Raw genomic sequence first — 16,098 nt, forward strand, 5'->3', positions numbered from 1 at the left:
TTCATCAAAACAAAGGGAAAAAAATGATAACCTTGAATTGTGACTTTTAGCACGAATGCAACAAAAACAAGGAAGAAATTGACAAATTTTGAACATTGCCAATTATTTCACCTTAACGCCGCTTTTTTTTTCAAGGTTTCTTTTTATTGGTATGTTCTAGCTTTGGTTTTGTAAATCACTATTCTAAATTTTTGCAATTCCAAGGATAAAAGGATTAATGTTTCAACTTTGCCATTTACGCATCGGTGTGCAGATACAAGGCGTTACCCGTTTCAGTTACGGAGACAGTTTGCGGGGTTAGCCGCAACTGAAGCTGACGCATTGAAAACGCAAGGGGAAGCTTCCGTACACCGCGAAAAAGCATTCGCAGTTGTTGGGCGGTAAGCTCAGAAAGAAACATCAACGCAACGTCTTTAAAGCGCAATAAATTGGCACATCCTTGTGCTGCTGGAGGAGCTTTGCGGCTGGTTTTAGAAATAAATATGGCGCAAACCTATGGTTACCACGCTCATTCAAATCGATATCGCCGATTTGGGCATGTTGCAGTTGTTTTTTTGTGAAATTAATGTACCCCAGTGGTTACTCTAAGATGTGTTCTTTTGAAATCGGGGTAACCTTTCCCGCTCCGGTGACATTGAGATTTTTCACGCGTTTGTTTTTTAATTGAAGTGTCCGTGCTCTTACAAAAGGGAGCGTGCCTGTTGTGCTTGGCAAAAAGCGTGCTGCTCTTGATTGTGCAGCATTACCATGAAATCATCTTCATGAAAAGGCTCATTGAAGGTCAGCTACCACATCCTGTTGTCAGCTATGTACTCCGACATTGTCAAAACGTGAGTATTACCTGAAAATGGCACCAGGTATTCACTAGTAATATTTGCTTCGGAGAAAAGATAGCTTCACTCTGACCAAGCTTATTTCTGAGGGTCGCCCGCATGTCTGACAAGTGTTCCTGGCATTTTCAGCCAGTTTCCGGCAGTGTGGGTAGCGTTTTTTTTATTACAAATCTTACAGTAAGTGCCACTACGCAGTTACAAACTTCAGGCCGATTTTTCCATCTCCTTCGCAGCAACTATTCCTCGAAAAAGCACGCCGCTAGTAATTTCACCTCAAACAAGTCACACTTCTGTAATAACAGCTCCAGCTGAAAGTCGAATCATAACACAAAGTCTTCGGATATCAGTTCAGAAAACAAAGCCCCTCCAGCCGGCCCCGAACACCGCCAGCTGTTCACCGAACAGTTTCGTTTCCTAACGTAGGTATTTCTGGAGGTCCAGTGTCACTTCCTACTAGACCTGTATATTCTGACAGCCACCAATAGGCACACAGTTTTGTGCAACAATATTGAGATACGACGGTTGGCGTGGCCGCCTATTCCTGCAATCGGGCGAAAGAACCACAGAAGCGGGGCTGATGATAATTTGCAGAGGATGATGACGCCTATTCTATGGGGGTCGGGACTGATGATAGGGGGGGATTATGAAGAACCGCCGTTAACATAACCCAAAGTACTGGCAGCGTCGTTACTAGACCTCACATAATTTCCCCTCGGCGAGCGGAAGCGGCCAGCCAGTCAGTTGGTGGTTGAATGGCTTCAGCAGGGATTCATGGACAATTTCAGTACAACGACGATGGTGGTCCGTAGTTGGAGTACTTGCGTGATACGATAGTTGACAGGAGAAGGGCCAAGAAAACGGTGGAGGAACTTCTAGCACAGTCCCGGGACTCGGACGGGTATTCATACCAGTGTTTAATCCCCGGCCGGCAACGAACTGAGCGATGGGTCGCGTCGTAACTGTTTGGCGTTCGCGCTGCTGACCTTCCGTTTGACGTCGGGCGAGTTGGCGGCAGTGGGCCAGCTGTGAAACGTACTGCTCATGAGGTGGCGGATCACATGCGACAGGAGCGTAAAAAAACTTGACTCGAAGGTAATAGATGAGGTGCGGCAAAGACGAGAGAGAATGGTAAATAACCGGCCGTATTTTGCGTTTCGGAGTTGTAAGCGAGGGTTACAAATGGTAGGATAGCGTTCAAGTTGCGGTGATCAGGTCTAATGATGTCGTAACGGGTTCGATGAAATCGCTCAGTCAAGCCGCTTGTCGGGGGTGGCAGCCGGACGCGGTGTTGCGCGTCGTGCTGGAAGCACGCCGAAGCTCTTCGGTGACAGTGGAGAGAAAAAGCCTCGCGTTGTAGCCCAGGAGGACGCGTGGTTCTCCATGGCGCGAAATTTTGTTGTGCAGGATAGTCTCCCACTTCTGCGGCTGTGTCAGAGCGAATCGGAGGAGTTTCTGCTTATGTCTTCAAATGATCGACAGGCGTAACTATCCATCGGTATCAACATTGCGTCGCAGGAATCGTTCCATACAAGTCGACGCCCACGCTCTAGAAGGGAGCCGACAGACAAGGAAGAGGCTGCAGTATTCGGGTAGGAGGTGGACTCGAGTGTTTGCGGAGCTGTCAACAAGCGCACGAGCTAGTTTATTTGGCCACAGCTGTTGAGAGGCCTGGCCACACATAGCGGTTTCGTATTGGTTAGTATGTTTTTGCGGATCCAAGGGGGCCAGTGGTGGTCGCATCGCCCCATTCCTCGAGGGTACGACGCCGAATTGGACCAGATACTACAGGAACCCATTTGCCGCCTATATGATAGTGATTATGGGGTTAAAGGACACTATGTAGAAGTTTAAAGTTGGTGAGTTGATGACGCAGATGGCTGTTCGGAGGTGGCCCATGACCGTCCGATTTCCATCTCAACACTGCAGCAGATCGGCGCCGAACAATACCAGGAGACCTTTCTTCGTTCAGTAATCAATTGTTACTGCAGCACGCTGTACTATTCAATCATAACTTTCATTACGACGGTTCAGAACTGTTGCCTGTCGTACTCCACACTTGCACTTTGCAGATGTCCTAGAACAACTTCATGACCATCCATTTGCTGGTCACCTTGGCTTTACGCGCACTTACGCCGGCGTACGATGCCATTTCTTTGCCCAGTTTGTAGCGTTCGGTGATGAGTATGTTCAAGATCGTCAGCAGTGCCAATGGCGAAAAGGTCGAAGCAAATTCCCTGCTGTACTCCTTCAGCCCCAACCTTATCCTAACGAACCGTCTGTGGGCGTCGTTGTCGACCTCCTGCGGCCTTTCCTGCGTCGGTTCCAACGGTTACCCACTTCTTGCCTGTAGTGGGTTGCCATTGAAACAGATTATACAACACGCCCCACCATACTACAAGCCAGACCCACAATCTGCGCAGCTGACGTGACTGGCTTCTTTCTTTATTACGAAATTCCACATCATAGGCACCTTGAGAGCTCTTGACCGACCGGGGCCTCAATCTTCTCTCCAAAAGCACTGCTGTCATATTTCATTCCTTTTTCACTAAGCATAAATTGACTGCAGGTTACCACCCGCTAAGAAACGGCCTCACAGAACGCCTCAACCGCACGTTGCTCAACGTGCCTTCTATGTACGTTTCCTCTGACCACCGAGATTAGGATGTCGCCTTGCCATTGGTCACCTTCGCCTACAATTGCTACCGCCATGAAGCAGCTGGCTACTGCCCTTTCCACATGCCTTTCAGCAGAGAACCGATTTCATGCTTGGATACCCTGCTATCGCTGCCGCAGTTCCACGTAATGGGTACGCCAGCGAAGCCATCACCGATCTTGATCTCGCTCGTCGATATCGCTCGAACCCGCCGCACTTCGTCCCAAGCATGAGAGATGTCTCTCTATGATCGCCACCACACAGATGCCGAGTTCCAGCCGGGTTAATTGGTGCTACTTTGGACACTCCCGTGTAATGTAGCACTCCCTACAAAACTACTTCCTCCCTACACGAGCCCTTATCGTGTGTTGTGCCGCGTCACCGACGTAACTTTTGAAATCCCGCAGCACCCGACCTCCTCTGTCCACCCTGACACGGACCTTGTTCTTTTCTCGGTTTAATCATTACCACACCACCCTCTCCACTTTTTTTTCCAGACACCATGACAGCGTCTTCCCGCCGGGGGGGGGGGGGGTTGTGTCACGGGATAGTTAATGAAGAAGATGAGGATAGCTATGGCTATGGGCTGTTTTAGTTTATTCTTAGACGAGAAAAACAACAAACGCTTACAGCTACCGGTGTGTATGCTCTCCCGCTGGCATTGTTCAGCATTGTAACTAGGGTAAATACATTGTATTTCTCTAATTCTGCCATGAAACACTAGAAAAGCAAACTCTTTGTAGTATTTATCTTACCATTTTGAGCCAAAATTCCGAACTCTCAAGGTGGAACATTTTTTCTTTCCTTTTTTTTTCTTGTCGCTGTGTTTTCTTTCTCACGCGTCTCGTTTTTCATCTGACGTAGCATGTTAGGCTGTCTGCTGGACAAACCTTGTGCACAAAATAAACTAGATTTTACTACCACACTACCAACGTTTGTTTCTATCTGAATGCATCATACGGAGTTAGTAGAAATAAATAATGACACCTAAAGTGTAAAACCAATTCCTTGTAGCTGTACAAGAGGCAGTTTAAAAGAACTAGGATAGAACAGAAGATCACGCTGACATGCCTAATCCGAGAAGAAAAGTACGCCCCCACTCGCGTGCGGCTCTGCACGGCACACGGGTACCGCACCCACAGCGAGAGATATAGAGCGCGTGGCTAACTGGGAGAGGTCCTTATCACTAGGAACTATCGGAGCCGCGATCGAAGGGAACGTGTAGCCACCGGGCCAGATCCCATGGTCCGATTTTTTGAACGGTGGCGGTGCGGAGCGGCGATAGTGCTGTCGCATGTGTAGAGTTTGCGAAAACCTAGCACAGCAGCATCGTGACTCAGTTCTCCTGCCAGCAGTGTCTGGGACCAACGCAACCATTTTTGTTCCCTTTCGTCACTTTGTCTTCACGTTTGCCAACACTTAAAAGCGCCCACTTTATATGGGAGCCCACCGAATGATTCTGCTATGCTCCTGCGTGAATTTACCAACTTCAGCACTCCGGCTGGGTAAACGTGACTTCACCAGGCATTAAAGTACCAAGTTTTCAAACATTTTGGACACACATGGGCCTCGCCGACATTTCTTGTGCTCGTGTTTTTTATATAATAGTAGAATTACGTCTATCAAAATAATCTTTAAATCTGCTATCTTAGCACGTAACCAAAGTATGATACTTTGACATTATATGTCTGCGTAACAGCACATAAGAAGAATCCTTCCTGCCCGTTTCATGGCAATATCCGCGAACGCTGGAGCCATTAGGGTAAACTACTCGGACATTTGTGCTCGTCGTGATAGGCTATTTAAAGACGAAAGGTTGCGCAGATCGGGTAGTCTAATTTATTGTGAGACATAGCAATCGTTTGAGAGGAGAAGAATGTCAAGGTTTGTAAAACTATGGCGGAGAATTAGCGGTGAGTATATGGAACACGCGGCGCTAAATGGGCGTATGTTCGCTCTGTAAATGGGCCTGTTATTGATGCGCGCTTCCGGATAAGCGGAGCGTAACAGCCAACTAGCTGATCAACCCCATTTTCCGCACCCTCATTGGTGCATTCTTTATGGCGGCAGGCACATAATTGGCTCTGTCTTCAGTGTGACTGCGGCGCGTAAATCTTGTTTGATAGAGACCCAACGGGGATGCGAGTCCGAAAAACGTTTACGGGATGACAATGCATAAGACTTCTAACCTGGCTTTGTTTTTCGTGCGGTTACGAAAGGGTTCTCAGAACATTTAAAATTGTTCAGGCATAGCAATATTTATTATTGCACTTCCCCCCTAAGTGAACAAGGTTCCGGTATAATATACTGTTGTAGTGTTGAGTAAATCATTTCAATATGGACGCCAAAATGCTTTATTCCCACGTTTCCTTGCGGCTCGCAGTCCTGCAGTAAAATTCTTACGAGTAACAGGAGAAAATGGCGCAAAGCAGTCGCCAGTTCCGATGTTAGCCGGAAATGTCTGATTTCATTAAATTATTTTTTTTTTGTGGTATAACAATGCGCCTTTTTTGTACACGACAGCCTTACGCATATGCGGGCATCTAATACTAGAAGTATAGCAAATTTTGTCGTGTCATTTGCAAATGCGAAGGTCATAATTTTAAAGTTAACACTGCTAAATGCTGCTCCCAGTTTTTATTATAAATAGTTGTGGCTGTTTTACGTTCTACTAAATGAGCTGGATGATTTGTTGTATCTTTTATTTTGTAATTTAGTTGTACATAGTGAAGCCCATAATATGGGCTACAGGAGAGGTGGGCAAAGAAGAGGTCAGTACAGAAAACGCCTGAAATAATAGTTTCAGGTGTAAAGCACTAGAGCACCGCATTTAAAGATGGCTATATTCACGAGCCAGAAAATGCAACAGCATCTAAACAAGAAGAAAAACAGTCAAAGAGTACTTATGGCTGACGGGAATTGATCTGGAGGCAAAGAAAGTATGTGACCGAGAAACGTATTCAAAAATCAACCCTGAATGGAAGGCAGCTGAGTTGGATCCTGCGTATGTGTCAATATTATGAGATCTTTATTATACCGCCAAAATACCCGCTCAAAGGCACATCTGCAACTTTCTACTTTCTTCATGGCTCTTCGTTGCCTAGCCACAGTGTTGTACGGGACGGCGTTACAAGGAACGGCGTTCCTGGAACTAGTTCCTTTTTGGAGGAACGAAGGAACGCCACCGTTCCATTAAGGGTCGGTGGAACTGTAACGGTAACTCGTTACGTTTTTTAAGGAACGGCGGGAACGGCGTTCCTGCCGTTACATAGCTAGGATTTGGCTGTTTTTGATACCAAGGCTCGAGTAGAAAAATCCACAAAGTGCTACTGCATTTTCATTCCTATAAGATGGTCAGTTTGTTCGCCCTTCAGCCGTACGTGCTTCCTCGAAGGTCAAAGGCAGAAGAATAACCACGCAGCAGGCCGAAGCTTGTGCTTGCTTTCATGCTGGTTGCTTACGCGGCGTTCGACGGGTGAATAGCGTAGCCGCGAGAATGCTTTTCACCCTTCATCGTTTGTCTGGGGAGGCCAGAATGCGCGTCTGGCTGATAGAATTGTTCCCTGGCGGAGAAAGAATAGAGAGTTTTAGCAGTCCGTCCGTTCTGTCGTATGCGTTGTTACTGGGTTGACCTGGACCCGGCTGGGCACTTGGGCATTCGTCGCGGTAGGGGAATTAGTTCCGCGGGCCTGCCTTCGCCAAGTCCGTGCCTCCGCACCCTTCCTACTCGCCCTTCTGCGCGCTCAGGAGCAGACCGGACCCGGTGAACCCGGTAACAACGTAGCCAACGAAACGGACGGACTTCTGAACGGGATCCGGACATTTCGGTGTGTCGGACATTTCGGTCCAGGACGTTTCGGTGGGGACATTTCTGTGCACGGACATCTTGGTGCACGACGTCTTGGCCCAGATATTTTGAGTGAGGGGATGTCCCAGGCATTCTTTGAATATTTTAGCTTTAATATTGTGATTTCGTGACTTGATATGATTTTACGTTCGAGACTTGTGCTTGCGCCGCCGTTCGTGGAAACGATCGCTAAACCCTGGCGGAGCATTGCCACGTGAAACCCAATTTCTGTAGCAGATGGTAAAAATTAACGTTGTTAATTTGGATCCGTTCGACCATTTTTTGTTATTTTAACATTCATGTGAACAACCCTAATACTTTAAGTGTTACCAAAGCGCTTTCCTTTCACTTCACCCAACGGAGCAAGACGCTGCTGCTTTTAGTCTATTCCTCCACCCAGCAAAACTTCATCGAAAAAACAACACAAAAACGAGGTCGATTAGGCGCGTGTGCATTTCGTTTGAATTATTCTCTCAATCAATCTCGCTTTCGTTGCATTCGGTGTCAGTATATCTAAAACTAACCAACCAACGATCGCACTTACGGTGGAGTTACTTAGGCGAGGGGAAAGCTGAGCCCCGCCGGCAATCATCCCCCTAAGTAGAGAGAGAGGGGTGTCACTTGTGCTTCACCATTGCGTCGAGTGGACTTCGACAACTTGAAGACGACTGTTGCCGCTCTGGTCACACTAGTCTGTTCATTTTGTTTTGCTCCTTATAATGGGAGGAAGCGATGTATACCTGGGGTGTCCATGATATGCGCGGCTTGATGAGTTAATTCCCAAGGGGGCGACTGATGGCGCAGAAAGAGCGATTCCTGGAGTGGGGGTACCGACGATATGACCGCGACGCACGGAAGGGCGTAGCCAGCAAACGATAGTGGCCATCGTGTTCTCAGCGGCTTTTTGGGTGGCTTTTTGTGTCACATTATAGAGGTTTCGTGCGCCCATGGTGAATGGAAAGCTTTTTCTCTGTTTTAAACGCGAAGTGAGCTATGCCATTGTTCTGAATGTATCACCCAATTCCTGCAAAAGCCTCTAATAAGAGGCTAGCACTGTGTTCTAAATAAAAAATAAAAAAATCACTGCGGTGACGCTCCGGAGACCGTGAACTCCACCACGCCAGTAGGATTTTCAGGGGAAACCGAAAATAATATGGCTGAAAAAGAAATCTGGTCGAGATTTGAGCGTACAGACTGGAGGTGGGAGGGGGCAGGCGCTAGAACAAAGAATTAAAATGTGGTAAATGTAGGCTTGTAAACATTAAACGAAGGTTGGTTGTCCCGAACACAATGGGTGGAATTTGAATGCACAACCTGTACGCGCTTAATAAGGGTTTAGGACATTAGAACCTGCGGCTGTTTTCCAAAAAGCCCGTTTTTCCTCCCCGACAATATCTTAGACCAGTAGTCGCGAATTCATTTTACCAAGGCAGCCAAGCCTACGTAATACTCTTCATAAGGTTTTCTTCTTTCGGGGGGGCTAGCTAATGTTTGTAACTTTTTGTATATTGAGAGTGTGCATGTAATTTATGTAATTTGAGGGTGTGTAATTTAAAAAAATACAAGAGAGGCGGCAGACCACCGTAAACACGGGTAATTGTCTTTGCTAAAAAAGAGGGAATATAAATTAACAACCTGTCGTAAATGAAAAAAAAACGTGTGCTAAAGAATTCAATCGGCTGCATAACAGGTGTCCCCAGGAAGAAGTATTAAACAAAAATATATAAATGTTGAATTTCTCAAAATACCTGGCAAAGGTAGAACGTGGCATCAATCAAAAAATAAATTCACTGCTCCAGATTGTTGTCCATAACCCACGTTAAGCGGAAATAAAAACGTAACGGCTGTCGAAAACAGGCAAACACCGCATAATTTGGTCACCGAAATTTCCGTACACCGAAATGTCTGTACACCGAAATGTGCCTGCACCAAAACGCCCGTACACCGATATGTCCGTACACCGAAATTTCCGCAGCGAAATATTTTGCACCGAAATGTCCTCGAGCCGTCTGGAGTTTCTCCGGTGCTCCCTGAAAAAATTCGCCTATGAGCGTTTCTTTTGATTATCTTTATCTCCAGATAATCTGCTGCCGGTGATGTTTATATTAGTATAATATGCGTAGTTATGTGTGAGTTTTAAATACCTCACCTATTTTTAACCCAGGATAATCCTACACTATATTTTAATTTGAAATCCTAATTGTAACGTTAATGTAACGACACGTTCCAATTTTCGAAGTGGAACTGGAACGCGTTCCTTCCGCAATAAAGGAACTTGTAACGGGAACTCGTTTCAAAATTGGCAAGGAACGAGGAACGAGCTTTCGTTCCTATTTTGAAGGAACGTGTACAACACTGCCTAGCCACGGTCCTTAACTTGCGTATTCATTTTGTTACGAAGCTGGTAGGCAGCATTAACGTCACTGTAGTCGTCATGTAGTGCACGGCTGCGTGATTGAAGGTTGTAAATTTATCTACCGCTCGTCTGTCAAAGATTTCGGCGAAATCCGATTGAAATGCACTAGAAAGTGCCATTTTCACGTCATTTACGATCCCAGTTGAGCTCTTAAATTTCTGGGCTGGAGGCCGAGGCGTACTATCGACGCCGGTGCTTGGGAAGAACTGGTCAATTTTTGCTTAAACAGCAAACTAACACAGATGTCGAGGAATGGTGAACGTTTTATTTCCCTCGTATCTCATAATAACAACAAAAATTACATTAAACGTTTTCTAATCTTATAGACTTGGTAATGAACCACACTACAAACCACGTACGCAATTCAAACACGAACCCCGAAGCGGTTTTACATTGAATGGGAGTCTAATTCCACGTTCATAGCTAAGAGCTCACCGCGACTGCTGGAAACAAGAAGGTACTCACTAAGAGCTGTTATAAGAGGGAACAGAACTCATGCAATCGAGAAAAATTACTTCCGTGCCTACCCCCCATTGCAATTTGTTTAGAGGTAATAGTCAAAGCGCCCAGAATGGTAAAGATATGGAAATGTTGTGCTAGCTCAACAAACGTGTTTTTAGAACATGGAAGGGATAACGCCCCGAAAAGCGGAGGGAACATATTTTAAGCTACATGAATACATATACAGCCGCTGCATTGCGCATTCAGTCGATATGCCTTTTGCTCTTCCCCGTATAAAGCACAAATATTGAATTTTTCTGTTTCGTAATTGCATGGTAGAATGAGAGCAAGAGCAAGGCAGTCGCAAATCTCTTGTGCCCACTCTGAATCTCCGCAACTTCAGAATCTCCGCAAAACTCATAGCCCTTGCGAGTTTACAGTGGGAAGATTTTGTAGCTTTCTGTCATTAACCTGTCAAAATTTAGGGAAATGTGCAGCTCACAAAATTGGTTCTGCAGCACGTTTATCGTTTTTAGATACCTCAAATTTATGCTGGTGATCTGTGTACGCAGTTTTAACCACGTTGACTTTCTTCCAGTTTAAGGTACAGCCGTAGCAAGATAACCCCAAAATTTGGCTCATTTTGTCCCGTTGAGGTTCTCATTGTGGTTTTTAAAATAAACGCATTGGACAAAACTTGTTGGCGGTCACTTTGCCATAATGTGGATACTTTGGCAGAGTTTCAGCCGACTACGAAATATTATGTTTTAAGTAAACAAATGCTGTATTGATAACCACGCAATTGCGTAATATAATTGAATCCTAATAAGGATACCAGAACGTATTGAAGCATTTGGGTTACATTTTGTTCGTAATCACTGTGTTAGCATCAATAGTAGATACTTTTCTGTGCAGTCGAGGGCTAACATGTTAATAGGGTGTATTGACACGGTTTTGGACAGCACGGCCACGGTAACCCGTGGCGGCGCCCACCTCCATAAGTGCGGTTGCACTCTGCCGCGGGCACTGTGTGTTTCCCGACGCGAAACGTGGTTTGTGGCGTGGTGCTGTAAAGAATGTTTGTGTGGACGGCGTTTTCACTGCGTGATTCGTGGGTTTGCGCATGCCTTCTCATAAGAAGCAACCAGTATTATTTTCACCTTGAAATTCCGCACGGTGCGGCGCGTTCATGCTACCTACAACCCCAGACCCGAAGTAGGCCGCGTGACGAAAGCAACCTTGCCGGTTTTATTTATTTAGTATTTTTTTGCTGTTCTTTTTGCCTACGTTATGAATGAGGCGAGCAGGCTGGGCACTCAGATTTAACATGGGCTACTTCGGGTGTTTTGAGGGGAAGGCGCGTTCATGCAATGCCGCTTCTCAGGTACTTGTGGGCATCCAAGTCTTCCGTGATGGCCAAGAATGTTCTGACATAAAACACTACAGTTTGACTACGTCACAAACGGCGCAGAGGTGACGGCGCATGGAGTTACAAAGTTGTCTATACAATGTTTTTCAAGCAGTCAAAGCGAGCTCTTTGGTATTGCTCTGCTTATAATTTCAGGTTCTTCTACGCCGAAAGGAGAAAACTTTCAGTCCTCGGCAGCATCGTTGTCGTCGCTGGCGCACCTAATTTTATCATGTGCTTAGCTAGCGATAATTTCCACCCAGACCCCGTGTGTAACCGCAATCCTTCAATGGTAGCTGGAGTTGGGTACGGTCATGCGTTCAACGTACCAGAACGCTGTCGCCAAAGCACGTAACAGTCTCTCAAACTCCTCAAGAAGCGCGCAGCAAGCCTGAGTGGAACATTAAACCGGCGCTTCGTTTCACACGTCACCACCACATAACATGTCGTCGCAGCGTAGGCAGGAGAAAGTTTCCTAACTAGAGCCGCAGTCGAAGCAATGCAAGAAATAAGGAGACTGACGCACGGGGCAGAAACAGAGATAGCAAGAAACGGACCGTGTTGTTCACGCTGCTGCCGCGCCTGCCAAACTGTTAGACGGTTGTATTCGTGCCGCGAAGTCACACTGTCTCTAAACACTGCTCTAGCCTTCGCTTCAAAAGAAAAGAAAAAACATGTGTACTCTTTGAAGATGAATGGCCTGCGAAGCTAAAGTTGACGCAGTCCACACAGTGCGCTAAACAAAACACGTTTGTTGGTAATTTGCAATTCAGCATACGTCTTAGCCAATTAGCTAACTGAAGCTTCGGAGAATCCCAGCTTCATTTTAGCGGAAAACATGGAGCTGTCTCTTACACAAAGGCCGCGCACACGGGAGATATGCGAGGCATCCTCAATTCATAGCAAAGGATCGTCATGAGCACACGGTTCGTGGCCCTGCTAAATAAAGAAATAGCTTATTTGACGGAATATCACAAGTTTATGCTTCACCTATAAGTTGCGTCCGTGTTAGGTTCGAGCTTTCACAGCCTGTTTTATCTGTCATTCGCGTGCCGCAAAGAACGCACAAATAGCCATGCTGGTTTTTTTTCTTATAAATATTCTTTCTGTCCCAAAATAAACAGTAAAGAGCTATTCGCTTTAAGCCGTCTTAGCACAGTTTTGTATATGCTGTCCGTTTGCCTCCCGTGTTGTAGGCATCGCTCTGTTGTGTAACGCACCAACGCAACTGAGAACACCGAACAGGTGGGCTTGGGCCATCTGATGCTCACGTTTAAAACTCTAGCAAGCACAATATACATGCCACCAGTAAGGACATAAAACCCATCCACCTCCAACCCAGGCACGCATGTTAAATTATGCGTCCTTCACTTGTGGCCCGGCGTGCCCGGCAACCGGTGATACGCACATGCTTACGCGTGAAATACACCGGCGGAAATGTCATTCGGAAAGCCTTTCAAGCTGAAAACGAGTTGTGGGCTCCCGCCTGCCTTCGAAACCGGGCAAGTTGCTCTTCAAGCGGAAGGATTCGCAGCTACTAGGCAAGGTGGAATTTGAGGCGGTCACTTCGGCGGCGGATTTTGGTAGTTTGACGCCCATTCGTGCATCTGCTGATCCTCCCCAATCAATTGATAACGGCGGTACCGCGTTGTCAGCCGATTAAACAACTTGTAAAAAGCGCATCGGTGCTGGCGAGGGAAATAACAGTTGTGAAACAGGGGTCGGTGGTAGCGGGGAGGATGCCCGAGTGGCGCCGAGTAGAGTGGATTCACCGAAATGAGAACTGGTGGTTTAGACATCTGCTGCTTCGCAGTAAAAACCTGCGCGACTGTTTTCGTCATGCGGTCTGCTTTGGGTCTGTGGTTGTAGACTACGTGAACAGCGCCATCCGGGATTTGGAAGCGAATACAATGCTGACTACTCCTTACTACAAGGCATTGGTAAGCCCATGAATCACGCACCGAAAACACCGTCCACATGAACGTTCGTGCCAACACCATGCTGGAAACTACATTTCGAGTGGGGAAACGCGCTGCCTGCGCGGCAGAGTGTAACCGTACATGTGGCATCGGCGCCGCCGTGCAGGAATCGCCGCCCCACGGTCGAAAGCCCAGTGAGTACACCCTACACAAAACGAAAGAAAAGATAAAATTTGTTCGGCGTTGTGGTGTTTTGTGAAGGCAGGTTTACCTCTAAAAGGTTTCTTGCTCGTTTTTGTTACTTTGCTTTAATATTTTCGAAACAATCGACTGCTTGCGTTTTCTGAGTTCAGTTGAACTTTACAGTTGCGATTCCACAGGAGCTTAAAGAAATGGTTTTTCAGTAATGAACGCTTACGTACTGCAGTGCTCCAATAATAATTCCAGAGGCTGTTATCATGGCAACGTTTGGTCGCAGTGTTTGTTACCGACAAATAGGTTCGTAACAAAAGTAACGCTCTAAATCGCAAAACCCTCATATGAGTGAACATTCATCATAAAAGTTAACGAAATTGATCCTGCAGTACATTTTAGGCATGGACGCAATTGAGGTAAGAAGCATAGGAGCCCAGCTGCGCTTACAAAAAATTATTTAGATCGTGGTCTTAGGCACTTATTCTGTGTTCTGACAGTCAGTCACGCAGAAGCGTAAGGCTGGTGATTGATCTTGGCAACATGGTTCTTAACTTGCTTCAATTTCGAACCGCCTGTGTTGGTTTCTCGTCGTACTAAACTACCTCAGTTGTTACAAGGAATTCAATACCTACAACAATGAGGTGCTCAGTCAAAGTGCCGGAGCCCAGTTAAATGCTACATTCACCCTGAGGGAAACCAGAGAAAACACACATTCAACAGGTTTAGTTTTTGTAGGCCTGGTTGATATATTGATGCTTTTATTTGCAAGAAGACCCCTTTAACGTGCACCTATGAAAAACACTCTCTGCATGGCCTAAGGGAGAACGTAATCTAGTCAAGGCTTTTTTGCCGACATTTGTCTTGGAGTTCGTTTTCCAACTGAATAATCATAATAGTCATAATCGCCCCCTTTACTAGGTCACACCGGCGATTTCGATGTTAACGGCATATAATTCCCCAGTAAAGCCAGTGTAATACAGCAAATGCTTGGGCACAACAATGGAGCTTGAAGTTACTAAATTTCATTCCGGTGTGATTGCCTTGTATTTACCTGTCTCGCGTAGCTGCCTGCGACGTTCAAGACTTCTAAATAGCACGCCAATAAACAGACAAATACTGCATGCTCCGTAAATTCTGTTTTTGTGTTATTTCTTTTGTCTGAGCGTGTTCTGATGGTATAATAAAGCTGGCTGTATGCGCCAGCGTTCTCAGCGCTAACATAAAACTGGTGTTCGTTTTTTTTATGGAATATTGTCGCAGAATTCTCAATGACCCGCGTTTTATTACTTGAACTGGTCGCTACAGCTTCCCGGCTCTGTCCATAGGTTCAAATTGTTTTTACAAGGACTAGGCATGCACACCGGCCGTATAATAATTGTTGTAGTTTTGTAAGGAGCTGCAGACAACGCGAGAGACAAGACCGAGGAGGCGTCGGCGCCACACGCAGACGAAGATCACACAGGCTTGCCTGCCTCCAGCGGGTCACGTAAAGCGCCTTGGCCCCGTCACTCGACACCTCGTGCGATCGCCGCAGTCGCTCTTCGGGGTGGCCTCCGGAATTCGGGGAGACCCGCTCGAGGGACGTCTGTTTCCCCGAGGACGCCGGCGCACGAGAGTTATGTCTGGGCTGCGACCTGCTAGGTTGATTTGTGTGTGTGTGTGTTGTGCGCGCAGTGAGTGAACGCTGTAAAATGAAGACGACTCTCCCACGCCGCCCGCTCCGAAAAGAACTCTTGCTTGGCGGTGGATGCCTGCAGCCACCCTTCCCATTCTTTTCTATATGTACACTCCTTTTCCTTCTCTCTCGATTCTGCCAATAAAGTCAGTCTGAAAACGGAACTCAAAGTGGAAGCCCCTTCTGTTTTAGGCTCCTGCACGCGTGGCCTCGCCACCCAGTAACGATACGTGCTGAAGAGCGGTAACTTGTTTTCGTATAGATTATGCCGCTAGGCAAGTTATCTGCAAGCTAGTAAGAGAGAAGAAAAACTACAACATTAATAATATCGCGGATGCAACGACCCGCAGGTTGGTCAGCAACTTATAACATAAGATAGTTGCGATACGAGCACGTGTACTCCACGTGCGCAGAAAAATGTCGCTAGTGCACCCATCGTGTCTTAGCTGTCCACGGAAACACGACCGAACCCCTTCCGCTTATAATCAGCCGGCTATCTCTACTGCTGTCGGTGACACTGGTTTTGAGTTCCCCTTTTTCATGGCAAGGCGGCTTCGGTGCTGTGCTGGTTTCGGTAATAGCATACTAGATGACGCGTGCACTGGCGGGTTAGTTCAGCACATGCGAACTGTGCGTACTAACCGTGCTGGTTGAGACACTTTCTACCGTGATGACACGCTTCACGAGTCACGGGTCGACGCTCCCTTGATT

Source organism: Haemaphysalis longicornis, unplaced genomic scaffold, assembly GCF_048455015.1.
Source record: "Haemaphysalis longicornis isolate Haplotype H1 unplaced genomic scaffold, Haemaphysalis longicornis Haplotype H1 scaffold_6, whole genome shotgun sequence".
In the NCBI taxonomy this organism is placed as follows: Eukaryota; Metazoa; Arthropoda; class Arachnida; order Ixodida; family Ixodidae; genus Haemaphysalis; species Haemaphysalis longicornis.